The 21,754-nt window shown below is 41.4% G+C and overlaps 1 pseudogene; it reads left to right on the top strand.

The window, feature by feature from the left end:
- The first annotated feature begins 9,734 nt into the window (after window positions 1-9,734).
- Window positions 9,735-19,488, top strand: LOC142427583 (nicotinamide phosphoribosyltransferase pseudogene; annotated as a pseudogene).
- The last annotated feature ends 2,266 nt before the right edge of the window (window positions 19,489-21,754 follow it).

The following is a 21,754-nucleotide window of genomic DNA, read 5'->3' on the forward strand; positions in this document are numbered from 1 at the left end:
CTTCCCATTCCTTCATGATGAACCAAACCAAATGTAGTGCTGTCGAGTACATTCTAACTCATTTTGACCATTTAACAGGGAGTGAAACTGCTCGTTAGTGTTTCCCAGTCTGTACGTCATGCAGCCTCATTGTCTTATTTTGATGCGCCCTGTATGCTGGAGCCACAGAGGGTATGGCCTGCAACCAATCAATTCAACCAATGAACCACTAGAGTCTCTTCCACACAACATGTTCATGATAAAACACTGCATTTATTCCGCAACCACGATTTTGAAGCAATTTCCCCCAAAATATGGCCACATTGGCTCATTTAGTCTCTTGTCTCTTTTAAGTAGATGTTGCTTCCAATGGGATATAGCTGAAGAAAGTCACGAACCATTAAGTACATGTTCAGTACTGCTCAAATGGTAAGTTGTTGAATCGAGTCAGCATACAAGTTCCCATGTCTACGTACAACTAAGTGCCTGGCAACTACATTTCTGTTCATACACCGACAGTTTGTTATTCTGTCAGTCATCGGTTACAGAGATTATCTAGAGATCTGTGTAGTACGAGGAGGAGATGAAGAAAACATTGTATTCAGTTCAGATAACTGGAACTCATTTTCCTGTAAAAGCCATGAGTCTCAAACAATACTGCTTACCTCAGGCCCATGTAACTGGCTCTTGCATTTATTCAACTGATTGAAGAAATATAACACCCAGACAAAGCAGACACAGCATTGAGCAAATCAAAGCAAACCATGACCAATCATGATCACTTTAGGAAACTAGCCAGTGAACCTTGGCATGATGAGGAAATTCTAACAATGTAGGGGGGTTCTGTGATGAGTTTGCAAATACTTAGCTTGATTTCCTTTCTCAAACGTACAAGCAAAGGCGTCTCAGAGCACCCAGGTCTTCATGGCCAGGAGAGGGAAGTTCCATGATCACCCACCAAATGAAAAGCTCATTAGCAATAAGTATTCTTGGAAATCCCACACAGGAAAAATAAATGGAGCATGAAGAAGCACTAGCAAGAAAGTAAAACAAAAGAGGCGTTATTACAAGAAATGCAAATGAGGACTTTCAGGTTCATGACAAAATTGTGATGAGCCCAAACTCACCATTTCAGTCTCAGAGAAAAAAGCTGACCATGTTGAACTCAGAGTACGGAGGTCACAGGGCATGTTTTGTTGTTGTTTTGTTTTTCTGTTGTACATTAAAAATAAAAATCACTGTCATTGAGTCAATTCGGACTCAAATCATTCCTATAGAGCAGTGTAGAACAGGCCCAGTGCGTTTCTGAAACTGCGAGGCTTTAAGGGAGTAGTAAGCCTCATCTTTCTACTGTAGACCAGTTAGCAGTTTTGAATGTCTGAACATGTGGGTACCAACCCAACACATAGCACACTACACCACCATGGGTGCACAAGTTGAAAACAGAGGGGGGTTGAACATAGGCACTCTCTCAGCTGATTTCCATTGTGAAATCATTCTGCGTACCTGCCTATCGGGCCCTTTTTCTTAGTGGTGGTTTTCGTTATCTGCCCTCAGTAGTCTAATTAATTGAATTCATTGAAAACAGTGATTTGAAGGATATGATGGGAATTAACCAATGGATAGCCCAAAAGAGTTTGTTCCTAGAGGAGAAAATACCAGACCACAGGCTATCAGGAAGGAAAGTATTTATTTTGTTTTAAGGATAGTCAAACCCCAGGCTGATCTAATAAATTTAAATAAGGATAAAGGACGCCAGAAAGGTGTGTCATTGAGACTTCAATGAAGAAATAAAAAAAGACTGAAATAAATAAAAAAGTAGCATGTTCCAAAAAATCATACCATTATGTGCTCATCTTCCCAATACGATCACTGAAGACAAATCGATATATCATTAAAAGTGATGAAGAAAGTTAAAGGTGCCCAGCTATCAAAAGATACAGCATATGGAGTCTTAAAGGCTTGAAGGTAAACAAGTGGCCATCTAGCTCAGAAGCAACAAAGCCCCAAATTTGGAAGAAGCATACCAACCTGTGAAATCACGAGCTGTAGAAGGGATTAGCAATCAGGCATCATCGGAACAAAAAAATAAAATCATTGTGAATGAGGGTGAATGCAGATTGGGAACCAAGACCCATCTGTAGGGAACTGGACATCCCCGTACAGAAGAATTTCAGGGAGATGAGTCAGTCACAGTGCAGTGTAGTAACGATGAGACATACAACTTACCTCTAGTTCCTAAATGCTTCCTCTCCCCACCCCCACTATCATGATCCCAATTCTACTTTACAAATCTGGCTAGACCTGAGGATGTACACAGGTACAGATAGGAACCAGAAACACAGGGAATCCAGGACAGATGATGCCTTCAGGACCAGTGCTGAGAGTGGCAAAACTGGGAGGGTGGAGGGACGCTGGGGCGAAAAGGGGAACCAATTACATATATATTTATATCTAACCTTCTCCCTGGGGGATGGACAACAGAAAAGTGGGTGAAGGGAGACCTCGGACCAATGGATGTATGTATGGATTGTGATGAGTTGTATGAGCCCACAATAAATGATTTTTTTAAAAATAGCATATTCCACAACAACTATTCTTCACCAATAGATCAGTTCCCAAAACTGTCACCAAAAATTTTTTTTCGCACTTCACAACAGTCCACCAAAGGTGAATCTAATTGCATTTAGCCTCAAATAGCTAATAAGTGGTCAAGAACAAGGCCTGGCGCTGTCCACACATAACCCTCCCACCACATCCGGCCAACTCACAGCAGAGCTATCAGACAGTGTAGAACTCCCTGTAGGACTCCCACACCTGCCCATCTTTACTGCAGCAGGCAGACTCATCTTCTTCTGCACATTTTGGGTGAGTCTGCACAGCTGCCCTTGCAGTCAGCAGCCCAATATTTAACCCACTGGGACAAAAAAGTTCCCTTGTTCATATATCCCACATACAATAAAGTATCATTACAGGAACACATAAAAGACCAACAGAAAAAGAAAAGAAGCCCCAGAAAAGGCCCACCAATCTGTAAGGGACGTTAATTCCTGACACAGCACAGGGCTCTGACAGCAAGCACTCACACTTCAAGATGTAGGTCCTTAAAGGAGGTCCCTGAGTAGTGGGAACAACTGAGCGCTCAGCTACCAAATAAAATATTGGAGAATGAAGGCAACCTTAGAAGAAATCGACCAACTTCTGAAGTTAGCCAACGAAAATCTTACGGAGTATAGTTTTACTCTGAAACCACATACAGTCACCATATGAAATCCAATGATAGGCAAATGGTATTTATCAAGTATTATCTAATTGAGATTCAAGGAGCTCATTGGTAGCCAATCCTTTATGCCATGAATGCACAAGGGGCTTTCAAAAAGGTTAAGGAAAAATGGAATAAAAATGGACTTTATCCATGAACCTTTTAAGCCACTGCATATCTGTTCCTAATAGATTATGCTACACAGTACAGGATCATGCTAAATAGAATAATGTAATACATTTTTAATTCCTCAAATATTGTACATCTTAAAAAACTTTAGGATACCTGTTCATCTTCCATGAAAACTCAGGAAGAATATTAAGCTATTTACATATACCATCTCTCTTGAAGATCTATTAAAGTTGATATTGATTTTATTATCTAGCTATGGTAAAGAGATCAGTTAGGTTACAGTATATCTGTACAATTCACATAAAAACTTGATATCCGAAAATTAACGGAATGACTATTTTTCTGGGTCCTGCAAATTTTACAAATTCAACTGTGTGGTTTCTCATGTTATAGTTAGAAATTCAACCTCATTTTATAGTTTTTTATAGTCTGAGTTTTCCTTCTCTGAAAGATTTCCAACTTATATAGGTTCTGGGTTTTCTAAGTGTGTGTATTTGCACACGTGTCCCTTGCTTAGTTTTTGGTGTCCCTGAGCATTACAGATGGTTAACATGGATAGGTGTTCAAGAAGAGATTGGAAGTTTGTGTCTACTTAGGGTCTCCAGGGAAGAAAGCCTGGGTGATGCACTTTGAGAAACCAGTCACACAAACCCCTCTGCAATATCCCTGCACTCTGACTCACATGGAGTCTGCAGGAGCTGGTGTGGGTTTCAGGGCATCTGCTTGATTTGGTTCATTTCTAGGGGGGAAAATGAATGCTGGCTTCATTTGCTACCCTGAAAGCTGGCAGTTCAACCACACCAGCACATCTGCAAGAGGAAAATGAGGCTGGTTGCTTCTGTACAGATTTTGATCTCGCACACCTACAAAGGAACACTATGAGTGAGAATTGACTTTGGGGCAGTGAGTTTATTTTGGCGGGTTAGGGACAATGAAAGTTTCTAGGTGGCACAAATAGCTTGCACTAGACTGTTCCACTGAGGCTTGATGGGGTAAACAGCCCGCATTACTGTGGAAGCACAGGAGATCTGCTTCCACAAATATGATGCTCCAGAAACACTATGGAACTCACATGACATAGCCACGAGATGGAATTAACTTCATGGCACCTAACCAAAGGGGAAATTGAACATGATGATCGCATATTCATGTCTATGTATGCACATGGATAGTGTGTTGGAAATATGACTAAATCAGAATAACAAACATAATTCCCATTAAGAATCGCCATGTCTATAATGAAAAACATGTCAGAGTGGCCCATCTAAATTAGTCTGTGAAGAAGCCATCTTGCTCCAGTGGTTAGAGGACTGGCAGCTATATGAAATGAAAGCAGTTGTGTTCCATGAGGTGGCCATTGGTAACACATGGACTATAGCCTAGAAACCCTAAGGAGGAGTGTAAGGTGCTATGGCATCACTCACAGAACCCACTGTAGAGCAGTGGACAAAACAAGCCTCTTATCAAGAACACGTGGATAAAAGGCTAGAACATTCAAGCACTACCATGCAGTGGGGCACAGAGAAAATGGTAGATTTTAAATAAGATCCTTTCTTACTATATATGAGTTATATATATATATTTGGATGTTGCCTTTTATTAGAAATGATTATGACACAATTTTTAAAATGAGCTGCTATTAATAGGGCACAGTTCTTGCATAGTAAATTCAAAGAAAATGAAAAAAAAACAGTTAACATATGAAAAAATCCAACAGGATAAAAATCATTTACATACTTAGAATTTGGTCCCAAGAAACTGTTCTATGGAGGTCTGAGGATTAATCAGGACCACTCCGAAAAGGATCGAATGGAAAGTTTTACTGGAGCTGGCCGCACTCCAAAAACACTCTCCAAAGCCCTCTGTGACACTGTGCCCTGTAACAATAACAGGCAGGCCACCCCGGCTTAGTCAAGAATGGGTGCCATGTAACACTAACAGGCAGGACACCCCCCTCCCCTGTCAGAAATGGAAAATCTTTAAATTGCAGCCTGCCCAGGATGTTTACGCTCCAAGAAGCAGCCTAGCCTACCTACAGTATCGTTTGGCAGACCACTGGGTTCAAACTGACCTTAAATGTAAACTTATTTTGTTAGACTTAAAAACTGTTTTGTTTCACTTTTCTGAGAATGCTTTGCCAGTTTCACACAAGAACTGGCCTTCCCCCTCCCCTTGCTTGGCAAGACGCCCCACAAGGAAGTATAATAACTTCCCTTTGAAGCTGTTCGGTGCTCTCGCCTTACAGACTGAGCCTGCCTCAGTTGCTGGTGAGAGCCCAGATTCAAATTTGTCTGAATAAAGCCTTAACGTTTCCATCTCTGTTTCAGTGAGTGGACTGGGGAGGGTCTCGCTAGCTAACACCCTCTGCCTGAGGGTCAAGTTACCTACAACTTTGCTTCCTGGTCAGAAGGCATTCAATGAGGTTTACTCTATGTGGGACTCTGCAATTCCAGTGAGGACTCAGTCTGTGCGGGGATCTGGGGCCGTCACTGCTATGGTACCGTTTTTCAAAGGAAGGTGCTGAGAAGTTAAGCTCTAACACAGACCTCGGTCAGCAGTGGAGAGGCCTGATGACTGCAAGGCTGGCCTCTCCCTTCGGTAAAGGCCATTCCGGGGTCCCCTGCTCTCCTGCCCGAGACCTGACGTGGAGGGAAAGGGCCCAGGCAAGAACCCCACCCAATCGCACCTTTCTGGAGCCAGGGGTGAGGGTGCAGGAGGAGCTCTGAGCAAGAAAAGCGGCCAGCAGTCTCCAGACCCAAGTGAGGCCTGCACCCAATTCAGAAAGGGTTTCAACGGAAATGTCCCAGGGGGTAGCAGCGACCTAAAACACTGACCGACAGAGTGCGGGAAGCATAAAGTCCGGGGGAAGCCGGACACAGCTGGGGACGCCAGGCCTGCGGGGATTCCGCGCCCTGGATCCGCACAGAAACGCAGAAACTCACCCACTGGTAGAAACTCCTGGGGCGCTCACTGGGCTCCTTCTCAGGCAGAAGAAGTGAGGTCAGCAGGAAATTGCATCACCTGGGAGGGGGTGGGGTGGTGTCTGAGCGAAGGGGCGTGGCCTGGAGATAATGAGGGCGACCTGGAGGGTGGGGCCTGGAGGTGCGGCTCAGGGCCTGGAGTGGCAATGGATTCCTTCTCAGTGGTTTCCTCTTAGTCTGGAAACCCTGCTGAAACGTGTTCTCTTTGGGTGACCCTGCTTGCATTTGAAGCACATTTGCGTGTGTTTTGTGAGTTTGAGCAGGGCTTTGTAGACTGTTGTCGGACATAAGGGCTAATGGTCGGACTTGTGGGATTCGACTGACCTGAGTTGGGTTGCTTTCTTAATGTACACTCAGCTCTTATATAAAACTCTCTCTTATATACATATGAGTTTATGAGGATTTGTTTCTCTAGTCTACCCAGACTAACACAGTGCTCTCCTGTCAGGTCTGAATCACTGACCTTATGCTCACAGATTGACACACTGCCAAGTCCTGCATCATCCCGAACATTGTGGCTCAGTCTGAGCCTATTGTTGTAGCCAATGTGTCCATTCATCTTCTTAGGGGTTTTCCTCTTTGAGTTGCTGTACAGCTTTTCCGTCCATGTTGTCCTTTTCCAGGGACTTTCTCTCTCAAGAGCATGTCCAAGGTACATGAGACAAAGTCTTGCCATCCTTGAACCCAAAGATCATCTGTTTGTTATTCTGGAAATCCATAGTACTAGCAGCACCCTTTACTAGTACCTTCATTCACCTGAGCATAATGAGCCCACTAAATTCAGTTTGAATCTCCATGCTTTCAGCCTTGATGGCTTATTTCTGACCCCTGACCTGCAATGTAAAAAAGGTCATGTAAAGTTCTGAAGGGTATTGGTGAGTCTCTTCTGGATGGAAGAGGAGAGACTTACTCATTATAGCACTTTCTCTGGAGCTTACGTATCCTGGATTGCGTTTGACAGATATTGGAGTAGTAGGCTAACATTTCATGATTCACATCTGGAAAAGAGAAGGTTGTGATTCAATCCTGTGGGGTGTTAAAATTTCATTGTTGTCCCCATCCTAATCATGGTCCTTTGCTTCCTCTGGAAGTCAAACCTGAGGCCGTGTTTAGTTAACCTGCCACCAGCCATGATTTTGTGAGCCCCCTCTCCCCATCAACACTTTATTTTTCCTTGTTAAGAGAGCAAAAGAGCTCTCTTCAAACAAGGAAAGGCTTTTACAAAAGATGCAGGCAAGTTTCCAACTCTTTTTTAGTTATATATGATTACTGTTTATTTTGAACTGAGTTTTTAAATCAGCATAGCTCAGGAAACCTCCAGTCATCCTCCTTCCTTCCTCCCAGTTACTCTCACAACAGCAGTGAGGAAGAGCATTCATTCTCACCCCCAATATTAAAAAACAAAATAAATTAAAACGTTTCAAAGTACTCAATCTTTTTTCTATTTCCGACAAAAGTAATAAATATCAAACAATTGGAGTTTTCTTGGAAGTGTCAGGATCTTTTGGAATTTAAACTCTGAAAAAGTTCTTCACTGCAGTACTTTGTGGATCCTTACAATTATTATTGTCCATTCCAGGATTGCGTGGTTCCTGCAATAAACTGTTTGATTATTAACTCAAACTCCAGTTTGGTCTTTGGAAGGAGGAAGAGAAAAAGGAAATACTATGTACATTTCTTGAGAAATGATATTTACCAATCACTGCCAAATTCCTTAAAAAAAAAGAAAGAACGAGAGAGAGAAAAGGAACAATAACAATGGACTTACCATCTCTGGGAAAAGTTATCTTTATGCCTTCAACAACTAATCTTTTGTGGCAAGATTCTATTTATTGTAAATATAATAAATAGCTAGAGGGAATCTGACTACAGAATAAGAACAATCATGAACATTGAACAATCTGTTTGAGCCCATTCCCCAACCTGCTTAACTTTGTGTAAAAGTGCAGATCCCACAATTTGTTGAGCTTCCCCTTGGATATGGGATGTTGTCACAGAATGTCGGAATACCTCATTTATTGCCTAGAATTATTCTGCATTTTCTTTCCTGAGACTCTGCCTCTGTTGAGTCCTTTCCTCAGAAAAATATCCCTTTACACCACATACATATCAGTTTCACTATCCCTGCCCAGGCTAGCATGTCCACCTTCAGGTCACAGATCACATGGAAGAGAAGAACTTTGTTCAAGGAACCAAAAGTCACCATAGATACGTCACCAGACCAAATAAGACAACATTTGGAACCACGAACTACAAAGACCCTATCTTGTAAAGAATCGTAACCCCACCCTAATTTGTATTCACTGACCATCCCTGTGAAATGTGTTACACATTCATCATCCTATATATTACATCCTATAAATACCAATTTATTGGTATAGTTGCCTAAAACTGTAAACTTGGTCCACTGTCTTCTTCGGGAGCTTACCTTGGGGAATCTTCCTGCTCAGTCCTTGCTCGCTCCAAGGAAAGCAGACCCCTGTCACTGTCATGCAGCTCCTGTCTTTGTTTCTCAGCAAGAGTCATGTTGGTACCATGTCACACATTTCTTTTTTTAAAAAATTGTTTTATCAGGGGCTCCTACAACTCTTATCACAATCCATATATACATCAGTTGTGTAAAGTACATTTGTACAGTCATTGTCCTCATCATTCTCACAACACTTGCTCTCCTCCTAAGCCCCTGACATCAGCTCCTCATTTTTCCCCTCCCTACCCACCACCTTCCCTCATGAACCCTTGATAATTTATAAATTATTATTTTGTCATATCTTTCCCTGTCTGACTTCTCCCTTCACCCACTTTTCTGTCGTCCATCCCCCAGGGAGGATGTCACATGTAGATCCTTGTACTCAGCTCCCCCTTTCCTGCATGCTTTTCACACATTTCTTTTTCCTGAGTGCTTTTCAACATAAAATTATAATTTATCTTCTAGAGTCGCTATGAGTCAGAATCAGCTGTATGGCAGTGAACTTCACGTTGGTTTTATCCCAAAGAAGATGATGGGGTCATCCTTTCGCTTTTCAGTGTCTGAGAAGGCTAGGAACATCTGTACTTTATTCCATGGGCTTCTAATATGCAAAGTACCTCATCCATTTCCAGGTGAAATTTCAAGCATAGTGAAAAATGTTACATCACGAGCAGAGTTCTGTAGGATCCACTGACCTTGTCCATAAGTCATGAATTTCCTGTGGAAAGTCTTCTGCCTAGTGGTCACTTCTCACTAGTCGTGTCAAGATTCCAAAAATAGGTTGCCATAGGATTCCATTACTTGTCATCAGTGATTATTTTCCCTTTTCCCGGTTGTCCAAGATTTGGACCCAGGAGTGATGAATCCCTCACAGATCCTCTCCCTAAGCTTCACGGTGCCTGATGACTCCATGTTGCCAGAGCTGGAACTCCCAAAACCTGCAGAAGAGGTTTTAGTAGTTTGTGAGCGATATATTCTAGTAGAAGAAACCCCACCCATCCATAAGGAAGTGATGCTCAAGCTCCAGAATGCCCACCAAGCAGTTCTCGCTGCAGCTGAGCACAATGACCCCGAGGCCACAGCGGTCCATTGCTGTGTGAGAGCAACAGTGAGAGGACTCAGTGCCGTCACAAACACAATGTCCCTGACATAATGACAGTGATCTATAGGGATCACATGGTTTTAGAAAACACAGGGATAAGACTTCTGGAGCCAGAGCAATGGGGAGGCACAGGACCATCTTGCCAACCTCTAAGGTTTCCGTTCCCTCCAAAATATTTGCTCCAATAATGACCTCTTCCTTAATATTTATAAAAAACCCCAAAAATATTGTAATTTTCATTAATTTGTAGATTTTATTCATACACTAAATCGCATGTGTGCAAGTATACCTTTTTTATATATAAATGCTGTTTGCCTCATTGGTAGCTATGGCATGTATTTAAGGATTTTATATCCTGGATTGGTGTATGGGACTGAATGAACATGAAAGCACCCAATTCATAGAAACCCTATAAGACCCTGTGGATTGCCAAGATTGTAATAGTTTAAGCTGCAAAGAACTATGCCTGATTTCTCTACAACAGTAGAAAACTGGATAATTTTAATTGCCCTTTCATGGGCCCATATTTTTCTATAATTTCCAAGTTCCACAAATTTGAAAGTTCTGTGGGTACATTGATTAAATTACTGACCAAATATCACTTCATGATTTGGAGCAGTGGGACAAAAAGAAAACAACATATCGTGGATTATAGAGCCCAAGCCAAGTTTTTTTTTCAATGTGGAAGGAAACCGCCAACTTATATGGATAATTTGCAGCACGTGATTAAAAACGTCGTCTACAAAGGGATACTCCAGGAGTTATATAATCATTTATCAATTTGAGGATTAAGAATGTAGGAGTGGAGTCTAGCCTGTCAATCAGATCATAGCCAATGAGGCTTCTGTGTGGGCATGGCCTTCTCATGGGAATTCTGGGAAATCCAGTATTTCCTCCTTTGAGGCAGGAAAGACTCTCTCTCACTACTTCACACTTTGGGAGACATAGCAGCTGAGAGGACACATGAACCCATCCTGTGCAGCCCTGGGCACTGGGGAAGTCATTGGGAGACCCCTGCCAGAGCTGAGATGTTTCCAATGACACTGGATGCAAAGACTTGCTACCCACTGGCCTGTGATCTTCTACATTCGGCATCATTGCATGTGTTTCGTGAGTCTGAAGAGACTTTATAGATTGCTGTTGGACATATAGGCTAATATCAGACTTATGGACTTGATCTGGACTGGGCTGGGCCATTTTCTCAATGTTCAATTGTTCTTGTATATAAATCTACTTCTTATACACACAGAGATGAAAGTGACCTGGACTGAAAAAAAGAAAAGAAAGAAAGTGACCTGGACTAATGTGCAGAGATACACGCAGTCGGAATCTTATGTTGTTCAGACACCCACCAACCCCAGATGCCATGAGATGACAGGCAGTCTGCTGCAGTGACCAGGATCAAATGATTACATTCCAGCCTACATGGGAGAAAATACTCAATTCAGTGATCTCCAACTGGCAACTGGGAGACTGTCCTGTGCTTGAATCTCTGGATATTGACTAAACCTCTGGGTTGTTTTTGTAACCTTGCCATTACTTATCCCTTCAGCAGAATCTTCTCAAAAGAAGCCATTTGAGTACCACTCTTTAATTGTATTTCAACCTTAAAAATTAGAATATATTAGAGATTATACTGTGGTTACAAGTAAGAAGGAAAATACATGAGGTCAACTCTTAGTCTGGAACTTTTTGCAAACACTGATATGAGGGATAGACATGAAGGAGAAATCTAAATGGGAAATAAGCTTTAAAATGGCACTTTCAGAGATAGTGTCACTGCTTGCATTGTCAAAACTATGAATAATTTTCCAAACTGGATCAATCTGTGAGCTTGGTTAATTAATTCAAGGTGAGTTCTCTGAGCAGTTATTCAGTGGCCATGCACAGACCACAACTCGAGAGACTGAGCAGGAATATTCAGACTTAACAAGCACCCATTTCACCTGGGGTAAGGCCACTTCAGTGGCCATGACAAGCCCTAAATGTGGAGGTAACATTCCACCCTTGGTCTGTGAAAGCCAGCACATCTTCAGGCAGTGCTGTAACTCCTCTGAAAAAGCAGAGTTGTGGTCAAAGACGCTATTGCTCTGTGTTCTCCTGTGCCTGGTGACAGTTCCCCAAGGTGAGGGTCTCAGATAGCAAAGCTGGTTTATGGGGCCTGTGGTGAGTGCATGTGACTGACAGGAACTTATTCTCTTTATTTCTAGGTGTACTGTCCCAGGTGCTGCTTCAGGAGTCTTTTCTAGGTCTGGTCAAGCACAGCCTATTGTTCTCCCTCACCTGTATGGTCTCTGGTTACTCCATCACCAGTAGCTACTGCTGGAGCTGGCCCTTGGGGAAGAGTCTGCAGTGGTAGGGCCCCATATGCTATGGTGGTGATACATAGTATCACTCATCTTTCTGAAGTCCACTCTCTAATCACCAAAGACAATTACAAGAACCAGTTCTCCCTTTTGCTGAGTTCCCTGACTGTACATAACACAGCCCTGTGTTATTGTGCAAGGTACACATCCATTGTGGGGACTCAATGTGAGCCCAGACACAAACTTCCCCTGAAAGGGAGGCAAAGAGCAGCAGGAGGCACTAAAGACCCAAAACATCACAGGTCCCCACCCTAGACAGGCACTGAAGAGCGGGTCAGGAGGATTTCCTGTTGGAGTCTGCATGTTCTCTAACTGGCTCTCAGCATCTCCAGGGACAGTTTTCACTATTCATTTCTTCCCTACATTTTCTAATCATCACTGCTAACTTGAAAGGAGAAACTAGTAAACTCTGTTTGCAGTAGAAATATTAACATGACTCTGACCCTTAATTATCTTTCTATATGACCCATTTTATTTTTATTTTTGACAAGCAGATTATCTTTCTCATTCTCATACTACGTGTCACGTAAAAACGTCTAACAATGAATGGAAACACAGGCAGGTAAACACTCATGAGTGCAATGCATTGTTTAAAATTACTTGAGCTTAAAGGGTGACATTGATCTAAAGTGTTTATATTCCAGACCTGTTGTGAAGGCATTGTTTATTTGTTTTTGCCATTATTTTTGGACTTGTATGTAAGAATAGATGTTTTTCTTTTCTTAAAAATCATTTTGTTGGGGGCTTGTACAACCCTTATCACAATCTGAACATCCATCTATTGTGTCAAGCACATTTTTATATTTGTTGCCATCATCATTTTCAAAATCTTTTCTTTCTACTTGAGGCCGTGGTATCAGCTTCTCATTTCCCCCTCTCACTCCGCCAACCCCCTCCCTCATGAACCCTTAATAATTTATAAATTATTATTACTTTGACATGTCTTACACTGACTGATGTTTCCCTTTACTCACTTTTCTCTTGTTAGTCCCCTGGGAGGGGGTTATAGGTAGATCATTGTGATTGGTTCCCCGTCTCTTCCTACCTTCACCTTCCCCTCTTAGTATGGCTACTCTCAATATTGATCTGTGGGGTTTATCTGCCCTGGATTATCTGTGTTTCCAGCTCTTACCTGTACCCATGTACTTACTCTGGTCAAGCCAGATTTGTAAGGTAGAATTGGGGTCATCATATGGCGGAGGGGGGAAGAGAGAAAAATTTTTATGTTTCATTGGTGCTATACTGCACCCTGACTGGCTTGTCTGCTCCCAGCGACCCTTCTGTAAGTGGTTGTCCAGTTGGCTAGAGATGGGCTTTGGGTTTCTACTTTGCAGTCCCCCGCAGTCACAATGATATGATTTTTGTTCTTTGATGCCTGATACCTGATCCCTTTGACACCTTGTGATCACACAGGCTGGTGTGCTTCTTCCATGTGGACTTTGTTGCTTCTCATCTAGATGGTCACTTGCTTATCTTCAGGCCTTCAAGATCTCAGATGCTATATCTTTTGATAGCCAGGCAACAACTGCTCTCTTCACCACCTTTGCTTATGCACCTGATTTGTCTTCAGCAATCATGTTGGGAAGGTGAGCATCATGGAATGCCAATTTAATAGAACAAAGTGTTCTTACATTGAGGGAGTACTTGAGTAGAGCTCCAATGTCCATCTGCTACCTTAATACTAAACCTATAAATATACGTACATAGATCTATTTCCCTATCATCATAAATATATTTACATATGTACATGCCTGTATTTAGACATTTATAAATGACCTTTGCCTCCTAGCCCTTTCTTCTATTTCCTTTTACTTTCCTCTTGTCCCACTATCATGCTCAGCCTTCATTTGGGTTTCAGTAATTCTTCTCGGTTACATTGCTTGATCAAGCCCTACACCCTCAATGCCATCGATTTTAGATAACTTCTTGTTCCTTTGTCCCTGGCATTGATAACACCCATTTTCACTCCCTATGTCCCTCCTTATGTCCCTCCCTATGTCCCTCCCCTGGAATCATCGTTCCTGTTGTTTTCTCCTCCAGATTAGATGGTTTTCCTTAAAAAGTATAATTCAGTGCCACTTCACTTATGGGTAATGTTTCTTTAATAAACACTACATACACAAAATTTTGTATCTTATTTCTTCTTACGTGAACTTCTGGTAGTTTTTTTATCTTGCGGCATTGCATTTAATTATTTGAACTATAAATTTACTAGTAAACATTTGTTATACTCTTTTTAAAATTAAATGTATTAGGACAAATTAACATAAGTACGTTCTTTTTATCTGTTTTTCCCACCCATCAGTCAGTTCTAGTATTGTTATGAAAACAATCCTTAGTTTTTTCTGGTGACTTGAATACTGCTTTGATTCTGGAAGTTATAATATTGTTGAATATTGGAGAATTTTAATGGCTTTCCTTTAGTAAGACAGTCTAGGAAGAACTCATGATGATTTCTCTTCAAAAATTAGCTAATGGAAACTTTATGGGTAGCAATAGAACATTATCCAGTATGCTGCTGGAAGTTGAGCCACAAGTTCAGAATATTTTCAAAATATAACCTGGAAAGTGCTGATTCCTCAAGGTAAAGACATCCTTGGTGACATGGATGGAGAAACGGTTTCAGGACTTTCATTGCTGATGTGATAGGACTAAAGCGAGAAGCTGTAGTATGCATGACAAAATTATGGGCATTCCGTAGGCTTAGAGAAATACCAGAAAGAATGACCCACTCAGGGATCAGTCTCTGGGACATCAAGGTTAGTTGGCACAAAGAAGTCCACAGAGACAATGAGGTAAATTCTACATTATTGAACAGTGATAGAAGTCTTCAGAACTTGTGAGGATTCTTTTAAGGTGCAGCCATTCACCTGTCTCTTCCCCCGAACAAATAAGAGTCGAGATGACCACAGACTAAATCCAATGGAATAGCGTGGAAACACTAAATCCAATGAAATAATGCGCCATACAGAAATCAGCCTACAAAATCCTGAGGCCAGAAGAAGATGCCATCTGCCTACCATTATTGACCAATCTAAGAGGGGTCATGAGAAATAAATAAATAAGCAAAGGGGTATAGGTTCTACCATCACATTAGTGATGGGTTAAGTAAATGTTTGGTCAATTATAGCAGGCTAATTTTTAAGTTAATCATATTTTATGGCCCACAAATAATGTCATAAATATAAAAATGGCCCTTGGAAGGATAAAACAAAATCAACATTTCCCTACCCTTACCTTAGGAGGCCTGGATAAAGTGGTGAAATATGTAGAACACCATTTTAAAAGGACAGGGCTTACTGGTTGGATAGAGACTAGTGGAATCCGTGAGCGATTAGACCTCAGTAACCCTTCAGGCTTGGGACAATACTTATTCCAGTTGTTCAATGTTTCACTGAACTGTAGATAGCATGGTGAGAAAAAAAAACACAAGGGAGCACACACTCAGGATGATTGACCATTTGAAAAAAAATGGCAGCATTTATCCAAGTACAAAATACTCTGCCAGAAGAAGTAGTAAAAACAAAGTAATACAAATTGTAAACCAGGGGGTAAGTGGGAGAAGTGCTATTGTATTATGGGGATTGCAATCCATGACATATAAGAAAATGGGTATGGATTGTTGAGAGGAAAGCAGATTTGCTCTGTTAACATTCATCCAAGTCAAGGTAAAAACTAAATAACATAAGATGCTAAAGAAATTAATGTCTATAAAATAAGACTATGGAATTATGAAGTATGCTTCCAATACACTTGGAATTTTCATAAATCACTAGAATGCTGAATATTGATATCTTGAGTATGCAAAACTTTAAATGGATTGATGTTTTGGGAATCCATAAATCTATGGTTTACTGTTTCTGGAATGAAAAATTGAAGAAAAAATGATCTTGTAGTCATTGTCCAAATCATTTCATCCTGAAATACAACGTTCAAAGTCAGTGAAAGGTTAATATCCATAGACTGCCAAAGAAGACTAATTTAAAGTTTACTGAAGTTTAAGATGAAAAAATGAAAATTTTTAATGAACTGCTGCATTCTAATATTTAATCACATGAAAAATCAGGAGCCACTATAATTTCCATTAGTGATTGAAATACAAAGTTTTAAAAAAGTTGTCACAAAGATTCAAAAGTTTCAAAATGCAACTTTGTTGATTGAATTTTAGGGATTGCATGATAGATAGAATTCTTCATGACAAGTAATTTATTAATCACAAGCCTTACTTTTAAATACTCCACCACATGAATATGCAAATAATCAGAGATCTACTAGATCAAATATGAGTATGTTGTGTTTCCTGAAGGATCGTTTAACTAGCATACCCTCCCCGACAGAAACTCTGAGGAGACAGCTCTCACACCATGGACTGGATCTTGAGAATCCTCTTCTTGGTGGTGGAAGCTACCGGGCAAGAAGTCACCGGTCTCAGGGAGGAGGAAGTGGTTGTAGCTACTCTAGATTGATTTTGTCCACCTGTCTTCACTCAACAGGCAGTGACTCTGAGGTCCAGCTGGTCCAATCTGGTGCTGGATTGAAGAAGCGGGGTGCTTCAGTGAAGATCTCCTGCAAAATTTCTGGACACTCACTCACCAGTTACCTTATTGGCTGCGTGAGGCAGACCCCTGGACACAGGTTTGAGTGGATGGGAGAGATCTTCACTAGTAATGATGGAACAAGATACCCACCAAAGTTCCAGGGCAGAGTCACCATGACCAGGGAAACAGTCATAAGCACAGCCTGCATGGAGCTGAATGGTCTGAGTTCTGAGTTCTGAGTATTGTATGAAGGCACTCAGTGAGATAACCCAGTGAGACAGCTGTGCTGGGCTCACAGAAGATAGTCCACCAAGGTACAGGCTGCCAAATTTTTCAGTTGGGTAATCAAGAGGACAAAAAGAAAAAACAAACATGTATTTACTTAAGTTGTTTGAGACAGTTCCCAATGCATGTCGCCCAAAATAAAAATTTAGGGAGGCGGGAGGGGGACAAAGGTCCCTTACAGATTTATTTATTTTCCCATTGGGAAGAAGAGCCTAGGATCCAGTTGGAGCCAGTGAGCTTGGTAGCAAAGCAGATTCTGTATGCAAGGGTTTATTCCAAATAAAATGTATACGCATATGATTGGTTAATCAGTGGATTGCTGCAAACAAGTTCTCTAAGCAATACAGTTGTCTTAGTTTCCTTAGAGAGTCTTTAAAAAGAAAGAAAGAATGAAAAGCACGGTCTGTGTTTTGTACTGTGTGGAAGAAAAGTATTTTGAACCGAAGGCTATTATCGCGTATTTAAGAAACTCAAGGGGACATGAAACTTTGGCTGCTCGATATAAAATGGTGGTTTTTAGATGAATTGAGCATTTTAAGGAAGGTCTTGAAGATCTCAAAGATAGATTCCAAGTAGAGGTCAGATCAGAAGTTTATGGAGAATGGTGGGACTGCTTTTATTTTTGTTTGTTTACTTATTGTTGTACAGGTTATATCTTGTGTCATTTCTGGGTGGGCATATGGTTGTCATGGGGCTAAGGATTAATCCTGCTAAGAAAACTGAAAATTGCATTGGTAAGAAAAATGTCAATGATGATTGACTTTACATCACAACACAAAACATGTCAATGCTTTGAGAGTAGTAAAGGTTATCCTAGGAAATTTTATTGTAAAAGACTCTGCCATGTTGGGTGAGTTGAAAACTGTCCAAATACCTATTATTAGGAGACTAGATAAATAAACTCTGATACATACACATAGTGGAATATCATGCATTTCTGAAAAACAGGGATGGATGGCATTATGAAACACCACATGATGTGAAGGGACTTGGAAACCATTATGCTGAATGCAATTAGTTGATCACAAAAGGACAAATATAGTATGTGTCCACTATTGTTTGCTAAACACCAAGATGAAGGAAGGCTTTTACCCTCAGGCTGTGCAATATTCTGAGCTGGTCTCCCAAGCAACAAGGTAGAGAGCCTGCCAAGTGCTCATGGAACATAAATCACCTGCTTTATATGTACGTGTTAAAAATCTCTCTGACAGAGGATATTTCATCTAAACTGGGGTCAGATTTTCAAGCAGGGGCTAGAAGAACATTCAGTTGCTGCCATACAACATTGTACTAAGGTCACTCAGAATCAGTAGACACATCTACAATACTGGATTGAGACTATACTTGTGTAGTCTTGGGATCCAATCCCAGTAGCCACAAAGTCAAGGGAACAGAAAACAATATTGGCTAAATGTGTGTTAGAAACATCTGCAACTTAAATGGTCTTGAATAGAAATTATATGACTTTGACTACAAAGGATTATCTTCTGAAGTGACTGCTGGCATTGGAGCCTCTGCTCATTTGGTTAACTTTGCAGTGGTTCTCAACCTGTGGATCATGACCTCTTTGGCGGATCGAACGACCCTTTCACAGGGGTCACTTAAGACCATCGGAAAACACGTTATGATTTACATTATGATTCATAACAGTAGCAAAATTACAGTGATGATGTAGCAACAAAATAATTTTATGGTTGGGGTCAGCAACATCATGAGGAACTGTATTAAAGGTCGTGGCATTAGGAAGGTTGTGAACCACTGCTTTACAGGAGCACATCAAGTAGTGGGAATTTCTTTAAATAAAAAATACGATGGAACAAAAGGTCCTGTTCCAGGCTATTCTGTTCCAGCAGTAGTACATAGCTTTATAACAGCGTGGGGGAAAGACCATGAAAAAGATGCATTAAAAATCAGAGTAACGCAGTTTTCATCAGTGCCTGTATTTGCGGTCGGCGATAGCTATGACATTTTTAATGCATGTCAGAAAATATGGGGTGACGATTTCAGACATGTAATAATATCAAGAAGTACAGATGTGCCACTAAAAATCAGACCTGACTCTGGAAATCCTTTGACATTGTATTGAAGGTTTGGGATATTGAATTTCGTTCCATGTTATAGAGAATTCAAAGGGTTACAAGTTACTGCCACCTTACCTAAGAGTTATTTAAGAGAATGGAATAGATATTAATACCTTATAAGCAAATTGTATAAGGGGTGAAAGGAAAAAAGGGGAGTATTGAAAATATTTCCTTTGTTTCTGGTGGAACTTTGCTACAGAAGTTAACAAGAAATCTCTTAAAATATTCCTTCAAGTGTAGTTATGTGGCAGCTTATGTATTTAAATCTATAGTTCTATTGGATCAAACATAATTGTACAATTACTGCTATTATCAACTTCGATACCTTCATATCAGCTCCCCCTATCCACTCCCGCCCCAACCCTGGAACCACCCCCCCTGCAGAACCCTCAATATCTATCTATCTATCTATCTATCTATCTATCTATCTATCTATCTATCTATTTTTTGCTGTAACTTCCACCACCCCTTGCATCCTATCACCTGAAATTCTGATGTTTGTTCCCTTTGAGTGGTCTCATACAGTCACCATTGCTGTTAGTTTCTCCCTCCCCCAACTCCACACTTCCCCAGAAAAGACCTGCATGGGACTTCAATGAACCAGAAGGTAGGGAGAGGCTCCGAATTTATCGCCAGGTTCTCAAGGCTGGTTTCTGAGTGGCAGCAAAAAAGCCGCCTAATTTGGCCAAGGTAGGTAATGTAAGGCAAGGGCCCCAGGAAAGTCCAGCTGCATTCTTAGAACGCATCATGGAAGCTTTTAGGCTGTATACCCCCATAAATCTGACATCAGAGGAAAGTAGGGCTGCAGTAATAATGGCTTTTATTAATCAAGGTGCATCAGATGTCAAAAGAAAGTATAAAGGCTGGGAGAAAAACTTTGAAGGATTTGTTGGAAAGAAAGACAGCGGATGGAAGATCGATGGATCCAGGCAGGAGAAACTAGGAAGATGACTAGGGAAATTGCCCAAGTATTAGTGGCAGCTACTGCAAGTGAAGAGGGAGAACAAGGGAAGGCATTAATAGAAATGGGAGGCTAGAATAGGAAAAGATCAGTGCAGTTACTGCGAGGAAAGAGAGTACTGGGCCAGAGATTGACTCAAAAAAGAGCTTTTGAAAGGAATGATATGGTGCTGGCATTGCCAGGAGGATGGACACCAGTTTGACAGGTGCCGCAATCTTCATAAGACAGCATGTCCCCTATTTTTATGCGGGGAAAAAAAGGCAGAACCTAGAATGAGGAACTCGGGGTTCAGAATCCCTCCCTGAGCCTAGGGTACCATGATTGGTGGAGGGGAAAATGGTTGATTTCTTGGTTGACACAGAGGCAAAACACTCGGTCCTCACCCACGACAATGAAAAACTGTCATCTCGTACCACCTGGGTGCAAGGTGTCACGGAGACCACCTGTTACCGATGGACTTCTACGCACAAAATGGACCTCAGAGTGGGTCAAGTAAGTCACTCGTTCATGCTCATCCCAAAGTGCCCAACGCCCCTGCTAGGAAGAGACATTTTAACCTAGTTAAATGCCCAAATATACTTTAAAACGAACAAGTCTGCTTGACGGATTCAAAAAGACACCTTTTAACTACTCCACACCACCAACCAGGATGAATATCAGTACTCACAGTAAAAAGAAAGATTCATAACTGCTAAAAGAAAAGAAATAAAGAATAAGACTGAGGTGATGCAGCCACTGGAAGCTGTAACACTGCCAAAAGCGGTGACAGCTGTGCACACACCCGGCCATCAACAAGGAGACTCCATGGAAGCTAAGGGCAATCGTGCTGCAGACAAGGAGGTGCAAAAGGCTGCGGTCCAAGAAAAGGAAGGAGATGGACCTGGAGAACCAGGTGGGCAGGTATGCCTTGTTCCATTTTCTCTTCCAGGAAAGGGGTCCATTCCAATGTGCCTGGCTACACAGCTGAAGAACTGTGGGTCAAACAAGAGCTGTAAGCCCTAGTAGAAGAGGGCTCACCATGGCTAAAGGCCCAGGACAATCTTATCTTCCCCGCTGAGGTGGGACGCGAGATGCTGTACAATTTACATTGTACTACTCATTTAGGGGAAAAAAAGATGCTACAATTGTTGCAAACTGCCAAACTACAGTTCAAAGGCCAAAGACTGACTGCAGAACAGCTGGTGATCCCATGCCTTGTCTGCCAAGAATTGAAACCAGGTAAAATTATAAATATGCATCAAGGGGCTAGAGAAAGAAGTAAGCAACCTGGGCTACATTGGGGGGTGGATCTCACTGAGATCAAGCCAGGCAAATATGGTTACAAGTACTTGTTAGTCCTCGTTGAGACTTTTTCAGGTTGGGTAGAAGCTTTCCCAACTAAAAGAGAGACAGCCCTGATAATAGCAAAAAAGGTGTTAAAAGAAATAGCTCCAAGATATGGAATGCCTCAAACAATTGAATCTGATAATGGGCCTGCTTTTGTAACTGAGGTCGTTCAAAATTTAGCTCAGGCTCTGGGGACAAATTGAAAACTGCATTGTGCATACAACCCAAAAAGCTCTGGGCAAGTAGAGAGAATGAACAGAACTTTAAAGTA

The sequence above is a fragment of the Tenrec ecaudatus genome, chromosome 15 (assembly GCF_050624435.1).
Source record: "Tenrec ecaudatus isolate mTenEca1 chromosome 15, mTenEca1.hap1, whole genome shotgun sequence".
NCBI lineage: Eukaryota > Metazoa > Chordata > Mammalia > Afrosoricida > Tenrecidae > Tenrec > Tenrec ecaudatus.